Source organism: Podarcis pityusensis, assembly GCF_964106645.2.
Source record: "Podarcis pityusensis genome assembly, chromosome: 18".
Lineage (NCBI taxonomy): Eukaryota > Metazoa > Chordata > Lepidosauria > Squamata > Lacertidae > Podarcis > Podarcis pityusensis.
The window spans coordinates 12,362,958-12,389,415 of NC_138043.1; the positions used below are offsets into that span (position 1 = coordinate 12,362,958).

At 45.4% G+C, this 26,458-nt stretch overlaps 1 protein-coding gene across 2 annotated transcripts in view; it reads left to right on the top strand.

Annotated features, from left to right (window-relative positions):
- The window catches only part of LINGO3 (leucine rich repeat and Ig domain containing 3), a 48,777-nt gene that overhangs the window by 4,208 nt on the left and 18,111 nt on the right, over positions 1–26,458 (top strand). Inside the window, exon 1 of one of the 2 annotated variants that reach the window (XM_080988674.1) lies at positions 20,204–20,336. The exons of the other annotated variant lie outside the window; for it this stretch is intronic. The gene's annotated coding sequence lies outside the window, so the exon portion shown is untranslated. Of the gene's footprint in view, positions 1–20,203; positions 20,337–26,458 lie in introns of those variants that run through there. 2 annotated transcript variants of the gene reach the window in all.

The window sequence follows — 26,458 nt, forward strand, 5'->3', positions numbered from 1 at the left end:
CTCATCCTGAAGCAAAGTTCTTAACCCGAGGTACTATTTCTGGGTTAGTGGAGTCTGTAACCTGAAGCGTATGTCACCTGAAGCGTATGTAGCACTGTACTTCAGCATGGCAGTTTCCCAAAGTGTTGCCCTGCTAGCCATGACAAAGAGCTCTGAGTTACTTGTGAACCTCACCTTGTTTTCTCTCTGAGAGGCTTTGATCCCCAGCCTGGTCTACCGGGAGCAAGTGGGACCTGGATGCTGTGCATGGGGCAGCTTCCTTTTCTTCATGGGCCAAGTGGAGATGTTGGTTAATGGTGTACCTCACCAGGTTGTTGGAAGGGCAAATGTGATAGAGATTGCAAGCTCTCCTTTCAGCCTAGTGCTTGCAAACTGTTGCTCAGAATCCTTTCTCCACTGCTAAAGCAAAAACCAACCATTTTGCAACCCAGGCTTTGGCACCCAATCCCAAATGGCAAAGAGTTTCCTTCCTTCACAGAGCACAAAGTACCAATTCAATGGTGTCCCTCAAGGGTCTCCCCTTGGGTGACTTCTCTGAATCCGTGAGCCATCTAGCACCCAGCCATGCCTTTGGGCCCCCACTCTCAGGAGCATCTCTCCCACCATCACCTGAGCAGAGGCCCCAAAGACCCCTTAGAGGTGCTGCTTCCACTGTTCCATCCACCCCACTCGTACCATTTTGGGAATAGGCAGCTGCCAGTCTCTGTGTGGGAGGAGGGCAGAGACACCTCCTTTCTCAGCCTTTGAAACAGGAGGTGCCAGTTTCCGGCATGCAAAAGATGCAGGAGTCCCCGTGGGACACAGAGCCCCCCCCCCTGCGCCTGCATGCAGGTGCCCATCTGGCCCACAGCTGCACCCCCAGCAGGCAGGCCGGCAGGCCACAGCCATGCCTGTGGCTCTGGAACAGGACCAATGAACTTACTTTCTTTTCTCAAGGGGGACTTAGCTGCTCCCCAAAATCCACGTTTTGCCGGGCTTCTGCCCCTCTTAAGTCCGGGCCCTGGATTCCCACTGTCTTGGCATGTGGGGTCCTTAGTCTCAGGATGCCAACCCTCCCCCCTCACTGACCCATGATTCAGTGAGCGTGGAAGGAACGGGGTCTGCCCCCCACCCCACGCTTGGTATTCTCATCCAAGGGCTAAGGACCTTCTTGTTAGAATTCCTGCTTCATGATTGCAGTCATGGGATTGTTGTCTATTTTTTTTTTAAAATAATTTTTATTAAAGTTTCAATCAAAAATTAAACAACAAACAGAAACAAAAACAAAAAAACATAAAAAAGATACACAAATACACAATACAAATCCCAAAAAGAAAATAAAAACACACACGAAGAACAAGAATCAACAAAAAAACAAACAAACATAACAATTAAAAACAATATCTCTTTTCCATTTCCGTCTTTGAATTTACTTATTTTCTGGACTTCCTCATACCTCCCTCTTTTGTATTCCAATCCAAATTGTTTGTCCAGCAATTTCTTTTCCACTTTTTTTTTTTATCCCAATCTTTAATTTTAATATAATATATAACTTCAACTTCTTTAAACCTAATCTTTGATCTTAATGTAATATAACATTGAAATTTTACCTCTTAATTGTCAAGGTCCATTTCCTTAACCATCTTTAAACCTAATCTTTAATCTTAGTCTATCATTAACTTTAACCTGTTCAGCTGGAAACCACTTATATTCAGTCCAACATCTCTAACATTCTTTAATTTTACAATGTTTCTGAAGATAGTCTTTGAATTTCTTCCAATCTTCCTCCACCGACTCTTCTCCCTGGTCACGGATTCTACCAGTCATTTCTGCCAGTTCCATATAGTCCATTAATTTCATCTGCCATTCCTCCAGCGTGGGAAGTTCTTGTGTCTTCCAATACTTTGCGATGAGTATTCTTGCTGCTGTTGTTGCATACATAAAGAAAGTTCTATCCTTTTTTAACACCATTTGGCCGACTATGCCCAGGAGAAAGGCCTCTGGTTTCTTCAAGAAGGTATATTTAAATACCTTTTTTAGTTCATTATATATCATTTCCCAGAAAGCCTTAATCTTTGGGCACGTCCACCAAAGGTGAAAAAATGTACCTTCAATTTCCTTACATTTCCAACATTTGTTATCGGGCAAATGATAAATTTTTGCAAGCTTGACTGGGGTTATGTACCACCTGTAAATCATTTTCATAATATTCTCTCTTAAGGCATTACATGCCGTAAATTTCATACCTGTGGTCCACAACTGTTCCCAGTCAGCAAACATAATGTTATGTCCAACATCTTGTGCCCATTTAATCATAGCCGATTTTACCGTTTCATCCTGAGTATTCCATTTCAGCAGCAAGTTATACATTCTTGACAAATTCTTAGTTTTGGGTTCTAACAGTTCTATTTCTAATTTAGATCTTTCCACCTGGAAGCCAATTTTCTTGTCCAATTTAAATGCCTCCATTATCTGAAAATAATGAAGCCAGTCTCGCACTTTGTTTTTTAATTTTTCAAAACTCTGCAATTTCAGTCTATCTCCGTCTTGTTCCAAAATTTCCCAATATTTCGGCCATTTGACCTCCATACTGACCTTTCTCAAGGCTTTCGCTTCCATTGGTGACAGCCACCTTGGGGTTTTGTTTTCTAACAAGTCCTTATATCTTATCCAAACATTAAATAGCGCTTTCCTGACAATATGGTTTCTAAATGCTTTATGTGCTTTGACCTTATCATACCATAGATATGCATGCCCATGGGATTGTTGTCTATCACATGACGGTGTATGTTTTTACTCCACAGTGAGGGAAGTGACGGAGACAGGATGTTTGTGTTACTGTGTTCCAGTGCTCTGTGTGTGTTTATATGTAAATAAGGTAAAGGTAAAGGGACCCCTGACCATTGGTCCAGTCGTGACCGACTCTGGGGTTACGGCGCTCATCTCGCTTTATTGGCTGAGGAAGCCGGTGTACAGCTTCCAGGTTATGTGGCCAGCATGACTAAGCCGCTTCTGGCGAACCAGAGCAGCGCACAGAAATGCCGTTTACCTTCCTGCCAGAGTGGTACCTATTTATCTACTTGCACTCTGACGTGCTTTCAAACTGCTAGGTTGGCAGGAGCAGGGACCGAGCAACGGGAGTTCACCCTGTTGCGGGGATTCGAACCGCCGACCTTCTGATTGGCAAGTCCTAGGCTCTGTGGTTTAACCCACAGCGCCACCCGCGTCCCTGTAAATAAAGTAGATTAGCCAAAATGCTGAGTTGTTGAGGTCTGTTACGCAGACTGCAAGAACTCTGCAGATCCCTAAGTGTGCCGATGTCTGTTGGCATCAGTCTTTGTGATGTTCGGGCAGAAGAAAGCTTTTGAAGCTCCCGAACGATCGACCAGGAGGGAGGGAACATGCCAGTCAGGCATGTGTCTCTGCCAGGGTCCTACTCGAGAGTAGAATGAGCTCCTCACACTTCTGCCCCCCTGCCCTCCCTTTGCCCAACAGCCAGGCCTCTAGCCTGCACCGGCACAGCCTCCCCCACTGCCTTCTCTCCGCCTTTCTGTTCTGATCACATCAGTGCACTTTAAAAGCACTTCCTTTGGGGCCCCACAAAGACGCCCCCCCCCAGGCCTGAGCAGAGCAGCTCTCCCACGCTGGAACACTGCCTGTCAAGTTGCATTTCTTACAGATTCCAGCAAGGTGAAAGGGCAGGCAGGCAGACAGATCAGCTGCTTTGCAGGAGCCGGAGGTGGGCAGAGGGGCTCCTGCCCCCTCTCACAGAGAATGGGTCCTGCCACCACATCTCCTCTCTCGGCAGTTTGTGGCAGCAGGTACAGGGAAGAGGCCCTGGGTCTGCTGCCAAACAAGCATCCCCTTTCTTTTCCTTCCTTCCTTCCCTGCCACACTGAGCCTGTCAAGCTGACGCCCACCTGAAGAAACGCTTCTGAAAAACCAGATATACTTTCTGTCACTGGATGATGCTATTCTGGTCTCCATTTCCCCTTCCATGTTCCCCTCACAGGCTGAGGGATGGCAGGGGGCTCCTCCTCCTCCTACCCGGAGTCAAGTCTTTGCAGGACCAGAACCAGCTAGCATTATGCCAAGCAGTTTGGAGCAGCCCAGAGATGTTCATGATGAGCAGCCCTTGGGGGCAGGCTGAGTCAGGCAAGAGTTTTGCCTTGACTCCTGAAAGACCAGCAAAGCTTTGGAAGGGCATCACTTCAGGGGCTTGAATTGCAAGACTGAAGTCCTATCATCCGCTGCCTGAATCAGGATAGCAGGTTTTATTCCAGTTTTTGGATGTTAATTAGCTAGATGGTTTGTGAATGGGGATAGATTGTTTTTTTTTGTATGTCAGTTCCTTTTAATTTCTTCCTTCATGCTACACCTATGTGTATACACCCTGGAATCCTTTGCACTCCCAAGTATTTTACATTTATTTGCAGTAAATAAATGTATGAAACAAATACTTGCCAGCTGTCAGAAAACCTTCATCCCCCGCCAAAAGCTGATTTGTTAAACTGGTTGGTCTTTCAGGTACTGGTGTGGAAATGTCAGCATTGCTCTGGCTTATCTGGTCAGCGCTGAGGATGTGCAGGGGGTGCTGAGACTGGGGTGGGGGGCCCTGCAGGTGCCCCATGGCCCCATGGTTGGGAGGGAGCCTCCGTGGCTCCTGGTGCTTTTGCTGCAATAGACCAACATGACTACCCCTCTGGAAAATGGTGGGTGTGAACTCTGGGAGGTTCACTTCATTCACTGCAAGCCTTGCAAGGCAATAGTGTCCCCCTCCCCAAGGCTCTGACAAATACAAAAACCCACTGACAAATACCCCTTCCTCTTGGTTCATGTGGGAACCAATGACACTGCAAGCAATAGCCTCCAGAAGATCAAAAGAGACTACGAGGCTCTGGGCAGGAAATTGAAGCAATTAAATGCACAAATTGTCATCTCATCTGTCCTCCCAGTTGAACGACGTGGCCCAGGGAGAGAGGGGAAAATAGTGGAAGTGAACAGCTGGCTTCGCAAATGGTGTAAACAGGAACGGTTTGGATTCTTAGATCACGGACTGCAGTTTCTTGAAGATGGACTTCTGGCAAGCGATGGGCTGCACCTCACAACGGTTGGGAGAAATGTTTTTGCCAAAAATCTCAGAAACCTCATCAGGAGGGCTTTAAACTGACTAATGTGGGGGAGGGAGACAGTGCTCCTGAAGGTAGGAGTCTCTCAATTGATGAAGATGATCATCCAAATGTCATAGACCAAATGGAACAAACAGCACGCAGACCTAGTGGTGGGAGGAAAAAATCCTTAAATAAGAGACACGGGGGAATGATTAATGGACTTCAATGTCTGTACACTAATGCGCAAAGCATGGGAAATAAACAAGATGAGCTTGAGCTCTTGGTACAGCAAACTAAATATGACATAATAGGCATCACTGAAACCTGGTGGGATAAGTCCCACGATTGGAATGTAATAACCGAGGGATACAATCTATTTCAGAGAAACAGACCAGACAAGAAAGGAGGAGGAGTGGCGTTATATGTCAGGGATGTGTATACCTGTGAAGAGATCCAAGATTTAGAACCTCAAAGCCAAAGTGAGAGCATTTGGATCAAAATTAAGGGAGAGAAGAATAACAGTGACCTCATTGTGGGAGTCTACTATAGATCCCCAAGCCAAACGGAGGACATAGATGATGCCTTCCTGGAACAGATGGCCAAGCATGCAAAAGGAAGGGAGATAGTAGTAATGGGGGACTTCAATTACCCGGATATTTGTTGGATGTCAAACTCAGCCAAGAGCATAAGGTCAAACAGATTCCTCACTGGCCTTGCAGACAACTTCATTGTCCAGAAAGTGGGAGAAGCAACAAGAGGAACAGCCATTTTAGATCTGGTCCTAACCAATGTTGATGACCTGGTTAGTGGGGTAGAAGTGGAAGGATCATTAGGCGCGAGTGATCATGCTCTTCTGAAGTTTACTATACAGCGGAAAGGAGCAGCCAAGCATACTAGGACTCAATTTCTTGACTTTAAGAAAGCCGACTTCATAAAACTTAGGGAAGTGCTGGGTGAGATCCCATGGACAGTAATACTAAAAGGAAAGGGAGCTCATGATGGCTGGGAGTTTGTTAAGAGGGAGATAATAAAAGCACAACGTCAGGCAATACCAATGAGACGGAAACATGGAAGGTGCCTAAAGAAGCCAGGGTGGCTATCTAAAGAACTTTTAACTGAGTTAAGATTAAAAAAGGATGTGTACAAAAAATGGAAAAGGGGGGAAACCACCAAAGAGGAATTCAAACAAATAGCCAGCACGTGTAGACACAAAGTCAGAAAAGCTAAAGCACAGAATGAACTCAGGCTTGCTAGAGAGGTTAAAAGCAACAAAAAAGGCTTTTATGGGTATGTTCGTAGCAAAAGGAAGAACAAAGAAACAGTGGGGTCACTCAGAGGAGAAGATGGTGAAATGCAAACAGGGGACACAGAAAGGGCTGAACTCCTCAATGCCTTCTTTGCCTCAGTCTTCTCCGATAAAGAAAACAATGCCCGACCTGAAGAATTTGGAGCAAATGATTCAGCAGAGGAAATACAGCTCAGAATAACTAAGGAGATAGTACAAGAATACTTGGCTAGTTCAGATGTATTCAAGTCTCCAGGGCCAGATGAACTGCATCCAAGAGTATTAAAAGAACTGGCAGATGTGATCTCAGAACCACTGGCAGTCATCTTTGAGAATTCCTGGAGAACAGGCGAAGTCCCGGCAGACTGGAGGAGGGCAAATGTTGTCCCTATTTTCAAAAAGGGGAAAAGAGAGGACCCAAATAATTACCGCCCAGTCAGTCTGACATCAATACCAGGGAAGATTCTGGAGCAGATCATTAAGCAAACAGTCTGTGAGCACCTAGAAAGGAATGCTGTGATCACCAATAGTCAGCATGGATTTCTGAAAAATAAGTCATGTCAGACTAACCTGATCTCGTTTTTTGACAGAATTACAAGCCTGGTAGATGAAGGGAACGCAGTGGATGTAGCCTACCTTGATTTCAGCAAGGCATTTGACAAGGTGCCCCATGATATTCTTGTAAAGAAGCTGGTAAAATGTGGTCTTGACTATGCTACCACTCAGTGGATTTGTAACTGGCTGACTGACCGAACCCAAAGGGTGCTCATCAATGGTTCCTCTTCATCCTGGAGAAGAGTGACTAGTGGGGTGCCACAGGGTTCTGTCTTGGGCCCGGTCTTATTCAACATCTTTATCAACGACTTGGATGATGGACTCAAGGGCATCCTGATCAAATTTGCAGATGACACCAAACTGGGAGGGGTGGCTAACACCCCAGAGGACAGGATCACACTTCAAAACGACCTTGACAGATTAGAGAACTGGGCCAAAACAAACAAGATGAATTTTAACAGGGAGAAATGTAAAGTATTGCACTTGGGCAAAAAAAAGGAGAGGCACAAATACAAGATGGGTGACACCTGGCTTGAGAGCAGTACATGTGAAAAGGATCTAGGAGTCTTGGTTGACCACAAACTTGACATGAGCCAACAGTGTGACACGGCAGCTAAAAAAGCCAATGCAATTCTGGGCTGCATCAATAGGAGTATAGCATCTAGATCAAGGGAAGTAATAGTGCCACTGTATTCTGCTCTGGTCAGACCTCACCTGGAGTACTGTGTCCAGTTCTGGGCACCACAGTTCAAGAAGGACACTGACAAACTGGAACGGGTCCAGAGGAGGGCAACCAAAATGGTCAAAGGCCTGGAAACGATGCCTTATGAGGAACAGCTAAGGGAACTGGGCATGTTTAGCCTGGAGAAGAGGAGGTTAAGGGGTGATATGATAGCCATGTTCAAATATATAAAAGGATGTCACATAGAGGAGGGAGAAAGGTTGTTTTCTGCTGCTCCAGAGAAGCGGACACGGAGCAATGGATCCAAACTACAAGAAAGAAGATTCCACCTAAACATTAGGAAGAACTTCCTGACAGTAAGAGCTGTTCGACAGTGGAATTTGCTGCCAAGGAGTGTGGTGGAGTCTCCTTCTTTGGAGGTCTTTAAGCAGAGGCTTGACAACCATATGTCAGGAGTGCTCTGATGGTGTTTCCTGCTTGGCAGGGGGTTGAACTCGATGGCCCTTGTGGTCTCTTCCAACTCTATGATTCTGTGATTCTATGGCCTGTGCTATTCCTTGGGAGAGGCAGTTCAGCTGCCTTCTTTCCAGTGATGGAGGGGACTTGAGCAGTGGCCTTAGGACTGGCCCAACCACTCCAAGGGGTAGTCCAAAGAGCCAGCCCACCTGTCCAGCCCATTCATCTCCTTGGCTGGACCCCTGAATCAGGTCTTTCTGATGCAAAGCCCACCTGGGACTTGCTGGGGGGGAAGCACAGCTGAAGCAGACATTTTCTGGCAGGGCGGATGGTGGCGGCAGTGGAAGGAGAGTCCAGAGTTGGTATCAGAGATCCTCCCCATAAAGCAATTAGGCTTGGATTCCCTAGGGGAGATGGGGAGGGATGTTGGTGTGTGTGTGTGTGTGTGTGTGTGTGTGTGTGTGATGAGGCAGAAGCCATGGCTCTGTGATTCATTGTGATGCCTCTTACTCCACCTTTGATTGCAGGCTGGGTATTAACTGCCACCTCCAGATGAATGTTCCCAGAGGAAGCGGTGGCAGGAGAGACAGTTTTCAGGTGGGAGCTGAAATGTGGAAAGCAGGCAGGGAACCAGCGGTGCCTCTTTGAAGCACTGGAAGCAAGAGGTAGAAAATGGAGCTGAGCAAGACAAGCCGAGCCACAGGCCTTGGCAGTGATGGGCTTCCAAGGGCTCAGGCAGTCCTTGGGTCGTGATGCATCCAGGTGCCTCTCGCAGGTGTGTGCAATGTGTGTGGAGCTGTGACTATTGTGGCCATGATCTGCGTAGTCATCTGCCTCCCCACAACCCCCCCCCCCTCAAATGCTCTGACTGGTGGCTCAGACCTTTATCTGAGGAGATGGTGGAGCCAGGAGAGGCCGATCCCCGAGGGTCTTCTGTGGGGTCAGCTGCTGTCCTCTGAGGGGCTTGGCTGTGATACCTGCCATGGTTTCAGCAACTGCCCTTTTCTCCCTTTCTTTTTTGTAATTGACTTTATAGTTACCCATGCCTTGTGGTTGCTGCTTGTCTTTTTTTACGCTGTAAGTCTCTTTGGATCAGCGATCCTCAGAAACAGCCTAGAAATGGCTTGGAGAAAGAAATGGGGACAGCTTGAGCTTGGTGGGAGCAGCCCAAACCTTCTCCCATCTTGCTCTTGGAGTTGCAAAACATCCATGGAGGCACAGCTGCCGGCAGGCCTGTGGAAAAGCACGCTGCCTCGAGTATCAGGAGCTGTAAACTGCTTCCTCCTGGCTCTCCTCTGGGCTCCCTGCCTCACTTGGAGACGGCAGCTAGCAGGCCACCAGCAGCCAATGTTCTTTGGGGACAAGAAAAGAGCTCCGGCCTGTGCAGCAGGGGAAGAAACTGCTCCCCCCCACCATCCCACCACGGCTGCCAGGAAATTGCAAGGATGGCTTGGGACACCAGGAGTGGCTCCTCTTGCTTGAAGAGAGACCTGGAAATCCAGAATGTGTTTTTGCACCCTGTTCCCTCAGTAATAATTCCCAGTTCAGGGCTTAGAGCACTTGCTGTGGGGGTAGCAGGAAAGCAGTTTGTGGGGTGGGCCGAATGAGGCTTGCTGGGGGGGGGGGGTGTGAAGCATTCATTATCTCAGGCCAGCTCTCTGCCTCCAGGGATTAGTCTTATTCTGGATGGCTGAGACTGGCCATTTGACCTGGGGTGGGCTTTCGGAGACTGGGCCCTGCTGAGTTGTGGGCCTTGGCTGCTGTTGAGTTGCAGTGCTGGGTGTGGGGTGGGCAGGACTCCCTATCCATGGGTGTTTGCAAGGGGAGGACAAAGGCTGCTTCTTTTCACTAACATCCGATGTGTGCAAAGCTGCGCCAGGACCTTTGCCCTGACCTGGATTTGCTGCGCTCCTTTTCGGCTTTTGATGCAGGATCAGGTCAGTGCAGTGAGAGCAGAATCTTGCACTGCAGGAAGAGGAAAAAGGTGGAACCTGGGCAGGAGGCTTGGCCCCCAGTGGCTGCACACCCAAGGCCCAAACTGCAGAGTTTAACAGTTAGACTGGCTGGGACTTCTTGAAGACCCCTCCCCGCCCCATGGCAGGAGACCCTTGCCAGGGTCCCACAATTCTGTGGTGCCTTTAGCATGAGCTAATGATCAATAATCTTTTTGAGCCTGCAGAGTATTCAGTGTTGCAGGCAAAGTTAGTAAATGTGCCACGCTTAATGTGCTGCTTCCCTGACTCAAGCAACAGCAACCAGCTGCCTGGTTCTTGTCATCCGGGTGGTCATAAAGGCCAGGGAGTCCAACTCTAGGGCCTAGGCATAATTTGTACTGCTTTATGTAAAATCACTGCTTTGAGAGTGTAGTTGAACAGCATCTAGAGGACCACAGAGCCATTCCTCCCCCTTGCTCCAATTAGTTCTTACTGGAGGTTTTTTTTTTTTTTTTAATATTTTATTAAGGATTTTCTTGTTTTACAGAAGTGTAGTGCCTCGTGTATTTTTTTTCATGTAACATTTTTACAAATCCGTTTCATTTGTTGAGGCATTAGGGGGAGAAGAAAAAAGAAAGAAAAAAGAAAGGGGGGGTGGAGAGAGGGAAGATGGATGGGGGTGGGGTCGGGTGGCGGTGTTTCTATTATGTTTAATGTATGTAGAGTTTGGTGTCAGCGTTGCTTGTGTTGTTCACTTGTGTTCCTTTGGTGGTGAGAGAGGTTGGGGTTGGCCCAGGGTGTGGTTGTTTGTTTGTGATTGGCTGTGGTGGTCTTTGTTTTCGTGTGTGAGTGAGGTGGGTGGGTGTTTTGGATCAGGTTAGCCATATTGATTTGTATGCTGTTGGTGGATTATTGTCATTGTCCTGTTGGGCTGTGTATGTGATAAAGGGGAGCCATACCGGGGTGAAGGCGTCTTCTTCTGTTTGTCCCCGTGTCAGTTTCAGTTTATTAGTTAATTTTTCTAGTAGGGCTGTTTCCCATACTATTTGGTACCATTGGTCCATGCTTACTCCTGACAGGTCTCTCCAGTGTCTGGTTATGGTGTTTCTGGCTGCTGAGAGCAGGTGGGTTATGAGTTCTTTGTGGTGTAAATGGGCATTGTTGTCTTGGAAGATGCTTAGTAGGGCCAATTCTGGGGTGATGTCTATTACTTGCTTAGTTATTTTACATATTTCTTGTATGGCTGTTGTCCAGAATAGTTGGATTTTGGGACACTCCCACCACATGTGGAGGTATGTGCCTGTGGAGGTGCACCCTCTCCAGCATTTTGGTGAGGTTCCTGGGTGTATTAGCGCTAGTTTCCTTGGTGTTAGGTACCATCTGTAGGTGAGTTTCAGTGTGAGTTCTTTTCTTTTCGTTGATATGGATTTAAAGGGGGGTTTAGACCACATTCTGGTCCATTGAGTGGGGTTAATCTCATAGCCTATGTCATTCTCCCATTGTTTTTTGATTGCGTCTAGGGGATTTGCGGGATTTTGGAGTAGTATTTTGTATATTGCGGATACCGTCCCTTTACCGTTTCCCTTTGTTGTTAGGAGGAGGTTTTCGAAGGTTGTCAGGGGCCTAGTTGCTGCTGATTTTACTGTTGGGTTGTTTAAGAGGGCATGTAGTTGGTGTTGTGTTAACCAGGGCATTTGGGTGTCTTCTAGTTTGTCTTGTATTTCTTGTGTTGACAAGGGTTTGTTATTTTTATAAAAGTCTATTAGGCGATATAAGCCTTTGGTTCGCCAGGTTTTTATCTTGAGGTTTTGTGCTGCATGGTGGAATAATGGGTGGTATGCCAGGGGGATTAGTGGGGATGGGGTTGGGGATAGTTTGCCTATTTGTGTTTTCCATGCTTTGAGCATGGTCTGTGTGTACCTGTTAAGTGTTGTGGGAATTTTCTTTAGTTTGTTTGGGAGGAGTGGGTATGTTGTGGTGCAGGTGTTTTCAATTGTGTCCCTCTCTAGGTGTACCCATTGTTTTGTCTCATCTTCTAGTATATATGGGATTATGTGGCGTATTTGGTTGACATTGTAATATGCTTCTATGTTGGGGATTCCCCATCCTTCTTCTGAGGTGGGGAGGTGCAGGTATTTGGGGCTTATTCTTGGTTTTTTATGTGAGAAGATGAAAGAGTGTAGTTTTCTCTGCCAACTGCGAAGTTGGGTTGAGGGGATCCAGACTGGGAGGGTTTGGAATAGGTAGGTTAGTTTTGGGAGTGTGATCATTTTGATCATGGCTATTTTGTCTGAGAGAGTGAAGTTCATGTTATTCCATCTCTTTAGGTCTTTGTTAATTTGTCGCCACAGAGGCTTGTAGTTGTGGAGGTACAATTTATTGAGGTTTCTGGTTATTTGTACCCCTAGGTATCTGAACTTGGTGTGGCAAAGTTTTATTTTGGTGACCTTCGTGAGTTCTTTTTGGGTGTGAGGAGGGGTGTTGAAGCACATAGCTTCTGACTTTGTAAAATTTACCTGTAGGCCCGACACCATTGCAAATGTGTTGAGTTCTCTGATTAGGGAGGTTGCTGTGCTTATGGGGTCTGGTGTTGTGACCATTAGGTCATCTGCAAAGAGCCCTAATTTATAGGTTCTGCCTTTTATTTCCACTCCCTTGATGTCTGTGGCTGCTCGGATGCGGATTGCTAGGGGTTCCAGAGCCAGGATAAATAAGAAGGGAGACAGTGGGCATCCTTGTTTCGTGCCTCTTTGGATAGCTATAGTGTTAGAATCCATATTGTTAGTTCTGCATTTTGCTGAGGCTTGGGAGTATATTTGTTTGAGGATTTGTAGGAAGTTGGGGCCAAATTTCATGTTAGTTAGTACTGCTAATGTGTATTTCCACTCGAAGCAATCAAAGGCTTTGAGGATGTCTAGGGACATAATTGTCAATGGGAGTTTGGTTGCCTTGCTGTGTTCGATCAGGTTCAGTAGTTTCCTGATGGGGTCTGTTATATTGCGGCCAGGGACAAAGCCAGTCTGGTCTGGGGCTATTAACTTGTGTAGGAAGATTTTTAGGCGGTTGGCCAAGATTGATGTGAATATCTTGTAGTCTTGGTTTATTAATGAAATTGTGCGGTATGATTCTACTTTGAGACTGTCTTTTAGTGGTTTTGGGATGGAGACTATCTTGGAGTGGGTCCAGGTTTTGGGGATGGGGCCCCCTTTTATGATGTCGTTGAATAGGCGGGTCATGTAGGGCATCAAGGGTTCTTTGAATTTCTTATAGAATTCTGCTGTGAAGCCGTCTGGGCCTGGGGCTTTGTGTGGTTTCAGGTTTTTGAGGACCGCATCTATTTCCTCTGGGGTGATAGGGCTGTCCATGAATTCCTGTTCCTCATCAGTTAGGGTAGGCATGGTCAGTCCTGCTAGAAATGTTCTGATTTCCTTCTCTGGTGGGTTATGGGAGGTGTATAGGTTGGAGTAGAATTCTGCAAATTCTGAGGTTATTTCTTCGGGGGAGAATGTTATGTTGCCGTCTTTTTTGGTGATGCAGTGTATTCTTGTTTTGAGTGCTTTTTTCCTACATCTATTTGCTAGTAATCTGGAGTTTTTCCCTCCATGTTCGTAGAAACGTTGTTTAGAGTATAGAATGTTGATCATTGTTTTGTTAATTTCTAGGGAGTCTAGTTCTCTCCTTTTTTGTTCTATAAATTTGAGGAGTTTTTTAGATCCTGTTTGTTTGTAGTGTGATGAGAGGGCTGTGATGTCTTGTTCTATTTTGCTAATTTTTGAGGAGGTTTGTTTTTTAAGGAATGTTTTCTCTTTTATGCAAGCTCCTCTGGTGACCGCTTTCATTGCGTCCCATAGGAGGGGGGTTGTTATATTGTTTACATCGTTTTCTTTGAAGTAGTTTTGGAGGGTTTTTGTGAGACTCTCTCTAATTTGTTTGTTTGTAGTTAGGATGGGACTGAAGGACCATGATGGGGTGGTTTGTGTTCCTTCTCCTATTTTAACAATGACTTCTACTGGGGCGTGGTCTGTGATTTTAATGTTACCTATGTTTGTTGATTCTACTGAGGGGATCAGACCCTGTGTGAGTAGAATGCTGTCCAGTCTGGACACTGTATCATGGCGTCCCGATTGGAATGTATGGCTGATGTCTCCCGGGTTTTGCTCACCCCAAATGTCGTAGAGACCCCTGTTTTTTAGCATTTTTAGTAACTTGTAAGAGTTCCTGGTTGTTGGGGGTTTCCTTCGGAGGAAGGTTGCCCATGGGGTTGTGGGGTGGATATCTTTCAGGGATATACCTTTCATATTTAGATTGAGGTCCCCTCCTAGGATTGCTTCCCCTTCAGAGAAGGAGAGGAATTTGTTTAGTGTCTTCTGGAAGAATTCTAATTGTTTCGTGTTTGGGGCATATATGGAGCCGATTGTCAGTTTGATTTTGCCATCTAGTGTCCCTTTAGCGAAAATGAATCTGCCTTTTTTGTCCTTGAGGACTGTTGTGGCAGTGAAGTTCAGGTCTCTACTGAGTATTATGGCTACACCACAAGCTTTCCCTGAGCCTCGTGCGACCCACTGTTGACTGAAGCGGGGGTCGCTCAGGAGTTTGCTGCCTTTGGGTGGGTTGTGTATTTCTTGTAGGAAGGTGATGTGTGGTTTCATGGTGTTTATGTATGAGGTGATGCGTTTTCTTTTGATGGGGTTTCCCAGCCCCCTCACGTTTAATGTAATTGCTTTTAGGTTAGCCATCTTGCTTATCTATTATGTGGGGCGATTCCCTGCCAACCCGTTCGGGTTGTCTTGTGTCTCTCTCTTCGTGTTGTTTAAAGAACCAGTGGGGTTGCGCTGACCTAGGGTGTGGTGGGTGGGGGGCTAATGGGATTAGAGTAAGATTTGGGTTAAAGAGTAGGGGGTAAGTTGTAGAGAGTTTCCTATATGTAGTCATATAGGTGTTTGTTTGGGGTATTTTGGGCCATCTGGCATTTAGCCGGTTGGTCCTAGGTCTCAGCTGGTGTGGAAGGCCGTGTTCAAGGACAGGCCATCCCCCCTGTTGTTTGCGATAGGGGGTGATCAGTGAGACAGTGTGAAGTGACTTTGTAACGTCGCTGTCAGGTATAAGGTTCATAAGCAATGTTGCCAATGTTATGAGCAACATTGTTGGTGTGTTGGGGTGGGGATGTGGGTGCTGGTACGCTCTGGTGCCACCATAGTGCTGGTTGGGTATCAGATTTTAGCCTGATTGTGGGTTGTGTTATTCAGGTTGGAGGAGTTGTTTTTCCCTAGTATGGAGTATGGGGGTGTTGAAGGTGTGGGTGATGGGGAATGTGGTTGAGGTCGTCTGGACTGGTGTTGGGGTGGGGATTCCTGTGGGGGTGCGGGGCTGGGGGGGATGTTGATGGTGTTAACTAAATCTATGTTTTGGGGGGGGGGAGAGGGGGAAAGGGGGGGGGAATCACCAGTCCTTCAGTTTGTGGTTTTTTCCTGGTTGCTTCATTCAGCTGGGGTTGTTGTTGTTGTTGTAGGGTTGTCCATCTGCGATGAATTGGTTTGGTTAATCTTGGTCTGGTTTCTTGTGTCGTATGGCCGGCGGGACAGTTCTGAGCATGATGCTTGCCTGTATTGGTTTGCCTTGTTGTGCCGCTTCTGTTGTTTCTTTTTCTTCTGTACCGTTGTCCAGTTGTTTGCTGTTGTTTCCTCGTGGTTGGGGCTGTCACTTGGTGGGTTTGTCGGTTGCCATTCCGGTGGGAGGTCGAGTTCAAGGTTCTTTAGTATTTGCAGGGCCTCAGGTATGTTGGTAGCCATGTGTTGTGTTGTATTGGTTGTTACAATGAGGCGGAAGGGGAAGCCCCATCGGTATTTGATCCCTGCTTGTTGGAGACGCTGGGTGCATGGGCGCAGGCTTTTCCTCCGGTTTAGGGTATCCTGAGATAGGTCCTGTAAGGCCAGAATGGGGGTTTCTCCATATCGAAGGTTGGTTGAGTTTCTGAGGTGGTTCCATACCTCTTCCTTCTTTTTGTAGCGTGTGAAGCATACAATGATGTCTCTTGGGGGGGCGCTGGGTTTTGGCATCGGTTTTAGGGCTCTGTGAGCCCTCTCCAAGTCATCTGCCTCAAGTTTCAGGCTTGGGATTGTGTTTTTCAGCCAGCGTATAATTAGGCCTGCTGGGCTTTTCTCCTCTGTTTTTTCAGGAAAGTTGCGGAAGTGGATGTTACAACGTCTATTGCGGTCTTCAAGGTCGGCTTGCTTAATTTTCATCTCTCTGTGTTCTGCTTCCATTTGGTTTACCAGTTTGTCCAGTTTCTTGTTCACACGTGCGTTCTCCTCCCGGTATTGCTCTATTATTCTTTCTTGCATTTGGTTCTTGTTCTCTAGAGCTTCCACTTTGGAGGTTAGATTGTTGATTAGTACCTGCATGGGAGCCATTGTGGCCTTCAGTGTTTCTTCTAATCGTGCTTCTAATCTTGCTTCCATTTCCCTCAGATCTCGTTTCGTTATTGGGTGGTCATCATCTTGAAGGGGAGTTACCATCTTAGCATTGTTTGCCATCTCCCTGGTTGGTGTCATCTCGGTCTCCCTGATGGTTTTTGTTTGAGGTTGGCTTGGCGTCCTCTTGGGGTAGGGCGTGTGGTGGTTAGGAGTTGTGGCAGTGGTGATTCCTGGGTATTGTTGGGTTGCTGAGCTGATCAGGCTTTGTTGGCTGGTGGCTTTTACAGAGCGTTTGGATTAGGTGGTCATTTGTGTCACTTCTAGCCTGTGTTTTAAGAACTCAGGGCTTTTGTAGATGCCTCAGCAGTGCCGCCGAGGCGGGGGGGGGGCAGGTAAGCAGAGATGGATAGACTAACGGACAGACAGTTCATATAAAGGGAGGGGGGTTAGCAGGTAGAGATGCAAGAGATTAGAGGGGTGGGGCCAGGGGAAATATGTGTTTAGGAGGGGGTTGTATATGCCCAAAAGGGGTATTGGGGTCCAGTTAAGGTTGGGGTTGGGAGTGCGCTCAGAAACAGAGACAGACAAATAGGCTATATGTAAAGGGTGGAGGGAGAAAAAAGGGAAGAAGAAGAAGAAAGAAAGAAGAAGGGGGGAGGCAGGGGGGAGAGGGGAGATTGGAGTAAAAGAGAAGAGAGAGAGAGAGACAAAAAGAGAGTTGAAAGAGCGAGGAGAGATAGTACAGTAATATCAGCGGTATTAGAATGCAGCAGTAGTTTTAGCTATAGTATGAGGGGGGCAAATTATGATAGGGTGATATGAATGTGTGTATGTGTTTCCTTTAGGGGAAGGGGGGGATGGAGAGAGGGAGGAGGGAGAGAAAAGGAGAGGAGGAGGGGGAAGGGTGGGAAAAGGAAGGAGAAGAAAAGAGAGGGGGAGAGGGGAGGGAGGGAGGGTGAGCTGCTGCAATGGTATGGGGGAAAGTCTTATTTTAAAAGAGGGGGTGGGGGGAAAGGGCTCGCCTCTCAAAAACAAACTGACGAACAGACTAAAAAGGGGGGGTTGATTTTAAAAAATAAAAGGGATAGAAAACAAAATTGGGGATGGAAAATGAAAGGTGGGATAAAAGGAAAAAATGAGGAGGGGTGAAGAGAGAGAGGGGAGAGCAAAAAGGGAGAGAAAAATAAAAAAGGGGGGAAGTTGAGGGGGAGAGTATCAATAGCAATAGCAGTGATATGGAGGAAATTTTTGTTTTAAAAGAGAATGGTGGTCGTAGCTGGGGGCGAAAGATTCCCCCCTCAAGAACAAGCCAACAAGTAGAAAAGAAAGGGCTTTAAAAAGAGAAAGAGGGGAAAAATAATAATAATAATAATTGTATGGGGTTTTTTAAAAAATAATAATAATAATAATAATAATATTTCCCCCTAATTATTGTTATTATTTTTTGTTTGTAAAAAAGTAATTAAAAATGTACGGGTAAAAGATAAAAATGAGAATTAAAGGTAAAAAAAAAGGGGGGGTTGTCTTTAGATAGATAGATAGATAGATAGAGCTTTTTATTTTATTTTATTTTTAAAAAATGAGTAAAGTATAGGTAAAAGAGGATAGGTAAAAGAGAGTGGAAAGTCTGGGGCTTTCCCAGGAAATCGTTCTTACTGGAGTTCATGAAATTTTGGCATGTTTGCTTTCTACCTTTGGAGACTTTGCAGTCAAAAGGTGGGTGATAAATTTTATTTTAGTAGTCAAGCAGAGTATTCCAGAAGGAAATGGAGCACAGAAGCTGCTGAGCTTGGCTCCCAAATTCACCCCCTCCTAAGTACATCCCTTTCTGCCCCTTGGACCCCCTCCTTGCAAGTTGATGGCTCTGTTGGGGCAGGCTCTTCTCCTGACCAGAGGTACCTGCTGAGGCTATATCAGCCATCGCCTATATATGTGTTATCCAGCACAGATAACAATTCTTAGGGAAACTGGCAACATTTTGTTGCATTCTGGGAATGAGAAGCAAACCTCTCTTTAAAGGTGCCAGTAGCCACCTCTAGCTCTGGGTAGGGAGGCCCTTTTGACCCCACATCCTGGAAGGATGTGCTTGCCCACAAAGGAAAGTAGCCATGGGGCTTGGCTGAGTTGGGGAACATGGCCTGCCAGGGCCAAGATCTCCGTCCAGGTCTCTCAAAGTGGCCACCTTTGTGCTGCCTGCTTCCATCACTCCAGAAGTACCAAGGTGGCATCTGCCTGGAAGGCTTTGTGGTTTTGTGTGTGTGAAGTCTTACAACAAGCGGAAAGGAGAGCGCTCAGTATCCTACTCTTGGTCAGTAAGTGGCCACCTTTGTGCTCTCTGAGAGGCACATGAGCACACACACACACCCTTCCATTAAAGCAGCAACTCAGAAGCAGTGTCTTAAATTGGCTGGGCACTCCTGTCAGAGAGGACCCCACCACTAGCCCTTGCTTAAACCTTCCTCTATTTCCCCCTTTCTGTAATGTGGGTCAGGGTTATGTTACCCCCATATTGCAGAGGGAAGGGCTGAACCCACAGCCACCTAGCGACAGAACCAAGATCAGAACTGGGGGCTTCCTGATGTAGCAGAGCAGAGAAAAACTTAAGGAAGCATTTTTGTAAAAAGCACATGCCTAATTTGAAGGGCTGTTGTGTCTTTGCAGGTTTTCAAAACCCAGCGACAAGTAGGCCACTGGAAGCCTAGTTCTCCTCCCACCCTACCCTTCAAACATCCTGATCAATATGGATCTCTGGTGCCTCAGTGATGGTTCCAGTTTGAAGCTGCAGAGCTTTCTTATCAGAGTGGTGGTGGGAAGAAGCAGTGCCTGCATCCCTCGCTCCCAAAAGGCTTGTCCTGATTTCAGTCAGCCTTTTCCCATGGCGCTGTCTCCAAAGCATAAATCTGAGGCTGGCTCTTGCATGGATTTATGCAAATCCTCCTCTAACTTCTCAGTCTGCTGCCTTTGTTCCTTACTGGATGTTGGCAGACATTGGCTGCCTCCCCCACCCCACCCCCAAGCATGGAAAATAAGCACAGAGTTGTCTTACTTTCCTTTGTTTTTATAGTGACTGGATAAATGATTGTGATGCATAGGAAAAAGAAAGGCACCCTCTCCCTCATCTGGCTTTAGGGCTCCTCTGTAGGTGGTCAAGCGGATAAAAGGTTTGGTCAGTTCAGCGGTGAGTGTTTTCAGAAGACAGGTGTTGGATGCTCAGGCTGGCTTGCAAAGCAAATTCCTCCTCTCACATAAGTGGTGGAAGCTGATTGCATTTGCTATCGGGCAATTTGCACAACCCAGTTAGGGTGGCTAGTGGGGTGCATGTGGAGAAAGAGGCCCATGCGCCAAATACGTCTCCATGCGCCTGGGCTGGGGGTGGTACGTGATGAGCATGCTGGTGGTGCTTCTTCCGCCCTGTGCTCTGGCTGGGCAAATCCTGCATGACAGGGAGCTGTCTGCCTGAGAGCCCCTCTGCCTTAACTCATAATTCCATGCAGACTCCATTTCACAAGCCTGTCCATGGCTGCTTCAGCCCATTCGCTCCACGGAGCTCAACCTGCTTTGCTGACCTGGCAACACATTCCTATTTTATGTATCAGTTCCAGGCATGATAAACCTCCCAGGCAGAACATCTGTTCTCGCCTGCAGCTTGTAGAGTCATTTGAGGGCTTTGCTATCTTCCTTTTAGTGATGCGGGGGGGGGGGGGGGCAGCTCACAGACCCTGAGAATGATACTTTGTGATGGCAAAGAGGCATGTATCTTTTGTGGGCCAGACGTGGAAGTGTCCTACATGCAAAACATCTCTGATTTCATTTTTTAAAAAAAAACAATTCAGAAATCTTCCCAACACATCTCTCCTTCCTTCCCTTCTGTCATCCTGCTTTCCTAAGATGAAAACTTCCACTTGGAGAATGCAACAAAAGGTGAGTCTTCCTGTGTGCCAATCCTGCACTTCCTTCCCTAAAAGGTGTTGAACCTCTCAAAGCGAAAAGTGTGCAACATCAGATTTCAAAGGGGACAGGAGGGAGGGAAATTGGAGGCTTCCATTGGGTGGAGCTGAAAGGTCTGCCTGGTCCTTGAATGCCTATGTTTCTCCAAGCATCCCCACCTGGGTGTGTTGGAGACAAGTTCAATGAACTGCCTGATTTTTATATTTTCAGTCAAGGTGGGCGCAGCCAATGCTCTTCCTCTGACCCAGCAGTTTTTGATGCTGCCTTTACTTGGCAAAGTCTCTTCTCATGATGATAAGAGGCCAGAAGCCTCCACCAGTTTGTTGTTTCTGCTTAACAACAAGCAGAAATAAGAGCTCACTACTATTGCAACCATTTCATTTATCCTGATGAAAGGGTTACCTAAAACTGGCTTTTGATTGCATTGTTTGGATGAACAAAGCCGATCTGCAAATGTTTCTTTCGATTTTCATGGAGAAAGCAACTTCTTCGGCGATCACTCATAGCCGAGTGACTCATAGCCGAGTCACTCATAGCCGAGTGACATAAGTGACTGTGGAGGCCAATTCTGGATCCACATGTCCTTCTAAAGTGGGGACATTGGTTTCTGGGTCGGAGTTGATTACGGTGTGGGTTTGCCAAGCGTGTCTTCTTCTTAGCCTGTTTCTCCCTTTCGTCCTGAGTTCAAGTGTCTTCAAAGTCTATGACACCTTTGGTAAAGGCTGTTGTCCAACTGGAGCACTCGCAGGCCAGTGTTTCCCAATTGTCGGTGTTTATTCTACATGTTTTAAGGTTTGCCTTGAGTCTTTAAACCTCTTTTGTTGAACACCAGCATTATACTTTCCATTTTTAAGTTCAGAATAGAGTAGTTGCTTTGGAAGACGATCATCAGGCATCCGCACAACACGGCCAGTCCAACGAAGCTGATGTTGAAGAATCATTGCTTTGATGCTGGTGATCTTTGCTTCTTCCAGCACACTGGCATTAGTTTGCCTGTCTTCCCAAGTGATGTGTAAAAAAATTTTGAGACACTGTTGATGGAATCTTTCAAGAAGTTGGAGATGGCGTTTATAAGTTTCATGTTTCACTAGCACACAGTAAGGTTGGTAGTACAATAGCTTTGTTTGTAAATAAGCATTTTGGTTTCCCTGCAAATGTCCCTCAAGCACTCTGCACTTCAATCAGAAGAAAACTGCACTTGCAGAGCTCTGGCAATGCTGGATTTTGGCATCAGTGTCGGCCCTTGTGGAAAAGTAACTGCCCAGGTAGGAGAAGTGATTGACGTTTTCCAATGTTACACCGTTGAGTTGGATTTCTGGCGCTGCAGAGGGGTTGTTTTGTGCTTGTTGGTGCAGCACTTTGGTTTTTTGGATATTGAGCGATAGGCCAAGCTTTTCATAAGCGTCTGCAAAGATATTTAGGGTGGTCATCCTCTGAGTGTGCACACACTATGTTGTCATCAGCATATTGAAGCTCTATGACAGAAGTTATGGTAACCTTACTCTTTGCTTTCAAGAGCTTTCCATCTGTTTGATATATGATTTCTACCCCAGTGAGGAGTTTCCCTTCAACAATGTGTAGGATCATGGCAATGAAGATAAAAAATAAAGTTGGGGCAATAATACAACCCTGTTTAACACTTGATCTCACTGTGAATTGTTCACTGAGAGCCATTGTTATCTTCAGTTGTTGCTGTCATATTATCATGGAGAAGCTGAAAGATGTTCACAAATTTATCTGGGCAGCCGATTTTCAGCCGGGCACGCATGGGCTGGATCCAGGCTTGCAGGGTCTGCTCTGCAGTTTAATCTTTCTTTGCCTCACTGTGGGCAACAGAAGGATTTTAAACTGACCAAGCAAGAGTCACAGACTCCTGATTTTCTAACAGTTACAGCATCATTGCTCATCCAGAACACCTGCCCTTTTGCTTGGATGAATTTGGGGCTGCTTGATCTGTAAATTGTTTTTTCAGCAAGGCTGGTTTTGTTTGGAATAATAGGTTTGGGTTGGTTTCCATGACCTGTTTGTACCTGGATATGATCATAGAGAAAGCTGACTGCATGGGATTTGGGTCTGGTGTGAGACTGGCCTTCTGTGAATCTAGGGTGGTATATCGGTGAGGGGTGGGGGTGTAATTGCATGGCATTTGCCTTGTAAGTATCCCAGGGGACAGCAGGCACTCAAATGGGCCATCCACAGAAACTTGCTGGTCACAGAGTGATGCACCAGGTAAAAATGCCTGCCTCTTCCTTCTACCCACCCAGTGCTCACCTGGTGGGAGAAGGTGCCTGTTGCTCTATCATCACAGACCCACAACCTCTGGTTGCTAAGCAACTCTGACACCTCTGGACCTTTTGCTGTCAGTGTAATTTAATTCTCTTCCTCCTCCATTTCTAAATCAGAAAGGGGAGGGGAAGCATCTCTCCATCAAAATGAAGATACCATCTATGCTCACTAGACCAGCCTATTTCTGCAGTCAGGCTCAGCTGTGAGCGAATGCAACAAAGGCCTTCTGAGCATGTGCATGTTTGGGGTTCTAGGACAAAGGGTTGGGGTGGAGAGCATCAACCCCCGGCATCTCTAGGTAGGGCTGAGAATGTTTCCAGCATTGGCTGCAGCTCCAGCACATCTCATTCTGGAAACGGTTTTTTGTTTTTTGTTTACTTTTGACAAAAAAAAGGTGAGAGTTGTGTAAAATTAGGCAGATGGGGTTTCTGAGAGGGGGTTTCTCCAAACCCCACCTGGAGGTGCTGTTGGGGATTGAACCCAGGACCTTCTGCATACAAAGCAGGTGACCTGCTTCTGAACCAGACTCTTCCCTAAGGGATAGGGTTGGCCTAGGGATCTGTGCTGAGCAAGAAGGTTGCTGCAGCTGCCACGAGTTGCCAGTTGTTCCCTGTCTATCAGCGGGAGGAAGAGGTGGCAGGGATCTCCATAGCTCTGCTTCCTGGTTGTGGCTTGGTGTGGTTTCCAAGGCACCCTCTTGTGGTGGTTGTTATTAAGCACTGGGGGACTTCAGATAGAAAGCCAGTGTGCATTGGTTGCTCTCCTGAAGCAAGAGGAGCCTTAATAACAGCTGGGTAATGAGGTTATCAGAAACCGCAGCAGATGTGTCAGAGGAGCTCCCCCGCCCTGCTTGGTTTCCAGAGCAAATCACCCCCAGGGTGCTTCCCTCATTAGCCAGAAAGGGACTGGCAATCTATTTTGGAAGGGAAGCCCGGGGCAGAGAGACCCACTTAATTTGTCAGTTGCTGGATTTCTCTGCCGGAATCTGCCGTCTGATGCTGTAGCCTGGCCACAGAATCAAAGGCCCAGGCGTGAGGTGTCACAGGAAGATGCCTCTCTCTTTGTGCCCCAGAGCAGCTCTGAAGCTCCTTCAATCCCTGCCAGGTTCTCTCCTGGCCACTCAGACCCACTGGAAATCTGACTGGAAATGGGGCACATCATTCAGTGTGTTATAAAGAAACAATTGATATCCTGGGCTCAGAACTTAAAAAAGTATTTAATAATATCTTTGAAGGGGGGAAAGCCCCAGACACTTGGAAACTAGCGGAAATAGTAGTGATTGAAAAACCGCAAAAGGACCCTACAGAGGTCATACAGACCAATTAGCCTATTAAATCAAGACTATAAGATATTTACAAAGATCCTGGCAAGGCGACTGGAAAAGGTACTACCTAAAATAATTAAGGAAGATCAATATGGATTTGTTAAGGGAAGATACATAGGCCATCCTATAAGAAATGTGTTAAACGAATTAACAAGCAGGTTAAAAGGAAAATTGGTGGTCTTAAAATTGGATTTGTATAAGGCCTTCTTATGGAATATTATGCGGGAGGTAGGATTAGGAGAGAACTTTGTGGAAGCAATCCAGGAATTGTTTAGAGAACGGAAGGCTGTGGTCAGAGTGAGGGGGTTTCAGATCAATTCAATATACAAAGAGGAGTTAAACAAGGATGTTCACTCTCACCACTACTGTTTGCATTGGGTATGGAGTACTTGGCAGATAGAATACGAAACTCAGTAAGGATAAAAGGATATAAGAAAGGAAAGGAAGAAATAAAGTTAAATATGTATGCAGATGATATCTTATTATTATTTACAAACCCCTTAGAGGGTGTAAGAGAATTTATGATAATCTTGAAGGACTTTAAAGAGGAGTCGGGATTGGGAGTAAATCTGGAGAACTCTTAAATTTTATTTTGGGATGTAAATAAAGAGGAGAAGAAGGAAATTGCAAAAATGACAAAGATGGATATCAATAGGAAAAAAATTAAATACTTGGGGGTAAATATTATTAAAAATATTGCTAAGATTCCAGGTGTAAATTACAAAGAAGCATGGAGGAAGATCAAGAAGGACATAAAATCATGGGAAAATAAGAATTTATCAATTCTAGGTAGGATTAGAGCAGTTAAAATCTTTCTGGTACTGAAATTATTATATTTATTTCAAGTAATTACACTGCCCATTAGGAAAATATGGTTCAAAACATGGAATAAGGTATTTAAAAATTGGATTTTTGGAAGCAAAAGAGTTAGAACCCCAGACATAGTAAATTATTCATCTCAAGAAGAGATGGGATGGGGAATACCGAACTTAGAATTTTATTATGAAACATTCCAATTGAAAAATCTAATAGATATTGGATATAAGGATCGGATTAAATGGATAAGGCTGGAGAATGAAATAAATGAAGGAATAGGAAGAGAAGGGATATTTAATAGAGATATTAATACGGCTTTTAAGAAGACAATAGGACCAAGGAAAACTGCGTTAGGAATTTGGAAGAATTGGAAAACAAAATGGATGCCAACATACTCAAGGTGGACACCATTAAAATATATGCAGGAGAGTCAAAGGGAACCGGGTTGGTGGAAGAAATTAGAAGATCAGGGATTTTATAAATTAAAAGATATGTTTGATGAAGAAGGGAATTTAATTACAAAAAAAGTTTTTTTAGAAAAAATAGGAAAACAATATTGGCTGAAAGTGCAAGGACTTTATGATTTAATAAAAACGGAAAGAATAGAGGAAACGATGAGGACAGAAATGAAAATAGATATGGTGCTGAACAAAAGACAAATAACGGAGAAAGGGATAGCAGGGGTGTTATATAAACTGATGATAAGCGACAAAGAAAGAATGATAAGGATAATCCAGATTAAATGGGAGCAGGAAGGTACGATCCTTCCAAACACGGCCCAAGAATTGATGAAGAATATAAACAATATTAAAATAGAAAAGTATAAAGAATTAAGTAGAAATTTTTTATTAAAATGGTATAGAACTCCGGCACAAATGGCGTATATAGTGAAAGGGTTTAGTCCCAAATGCTGGCATTGTGGTCAGGAAAAAGGACTATACTGTATTCACACATGTGGAATATTGGCAAAAGGTTATAAAGGTAATTTCTGGACTATTTCAAATAAACATAGAAGTTAATAGGGATTTGTTATTTTCGGGAATACTGGGAAATAACAAAGTAAAGAGTAATAAGCAAGAGTTGTACAAGATTATGATTCTAGCTGGAATGGCAGTTATTGCTTTGGGATGGAAAGAAAAGGCCAAATGGAATATGGAAAAATGGAATGATTATGTTTTTGAATACGTACAGTCAGAAATATTCGCACAGATAGTGGTAGAGGATAGATGGGAAAGTAAATGCCAAAGAATCACAAATAAATGGGCATTTTACAGGAACTGGATAGAAAGAGGGGAAGCCAACCCTAACATACAAGCTCGAATGAACAGACTGTGTACAAGGATAAAGATATGAAGAAGGAAGGCCTGACGGGGTGGGGAGGGCTGGAGTGGGGAGGGAGGGGAAAGAAAAACGAAAAGAAAAAAAGAAAAAGTAAACCGGATGGTATTTTGAATTGATTTTGTTATGTAAGCCTTTTTTTCAGAAACCATATATATTAATGTTATGTAGTTAGGCATTGTAGTATGAATGAATTTTGTTCTGCATTCTTTGTTTTATAGAATATATATAATAATGATATGTTACTAAGCAAATTTAATAAAACAGAAAGAAGAAGAAAAAATCATTCAGCGTGTTAGGGGTGTCCTGTTCAAACATTCCCTGTCCACAA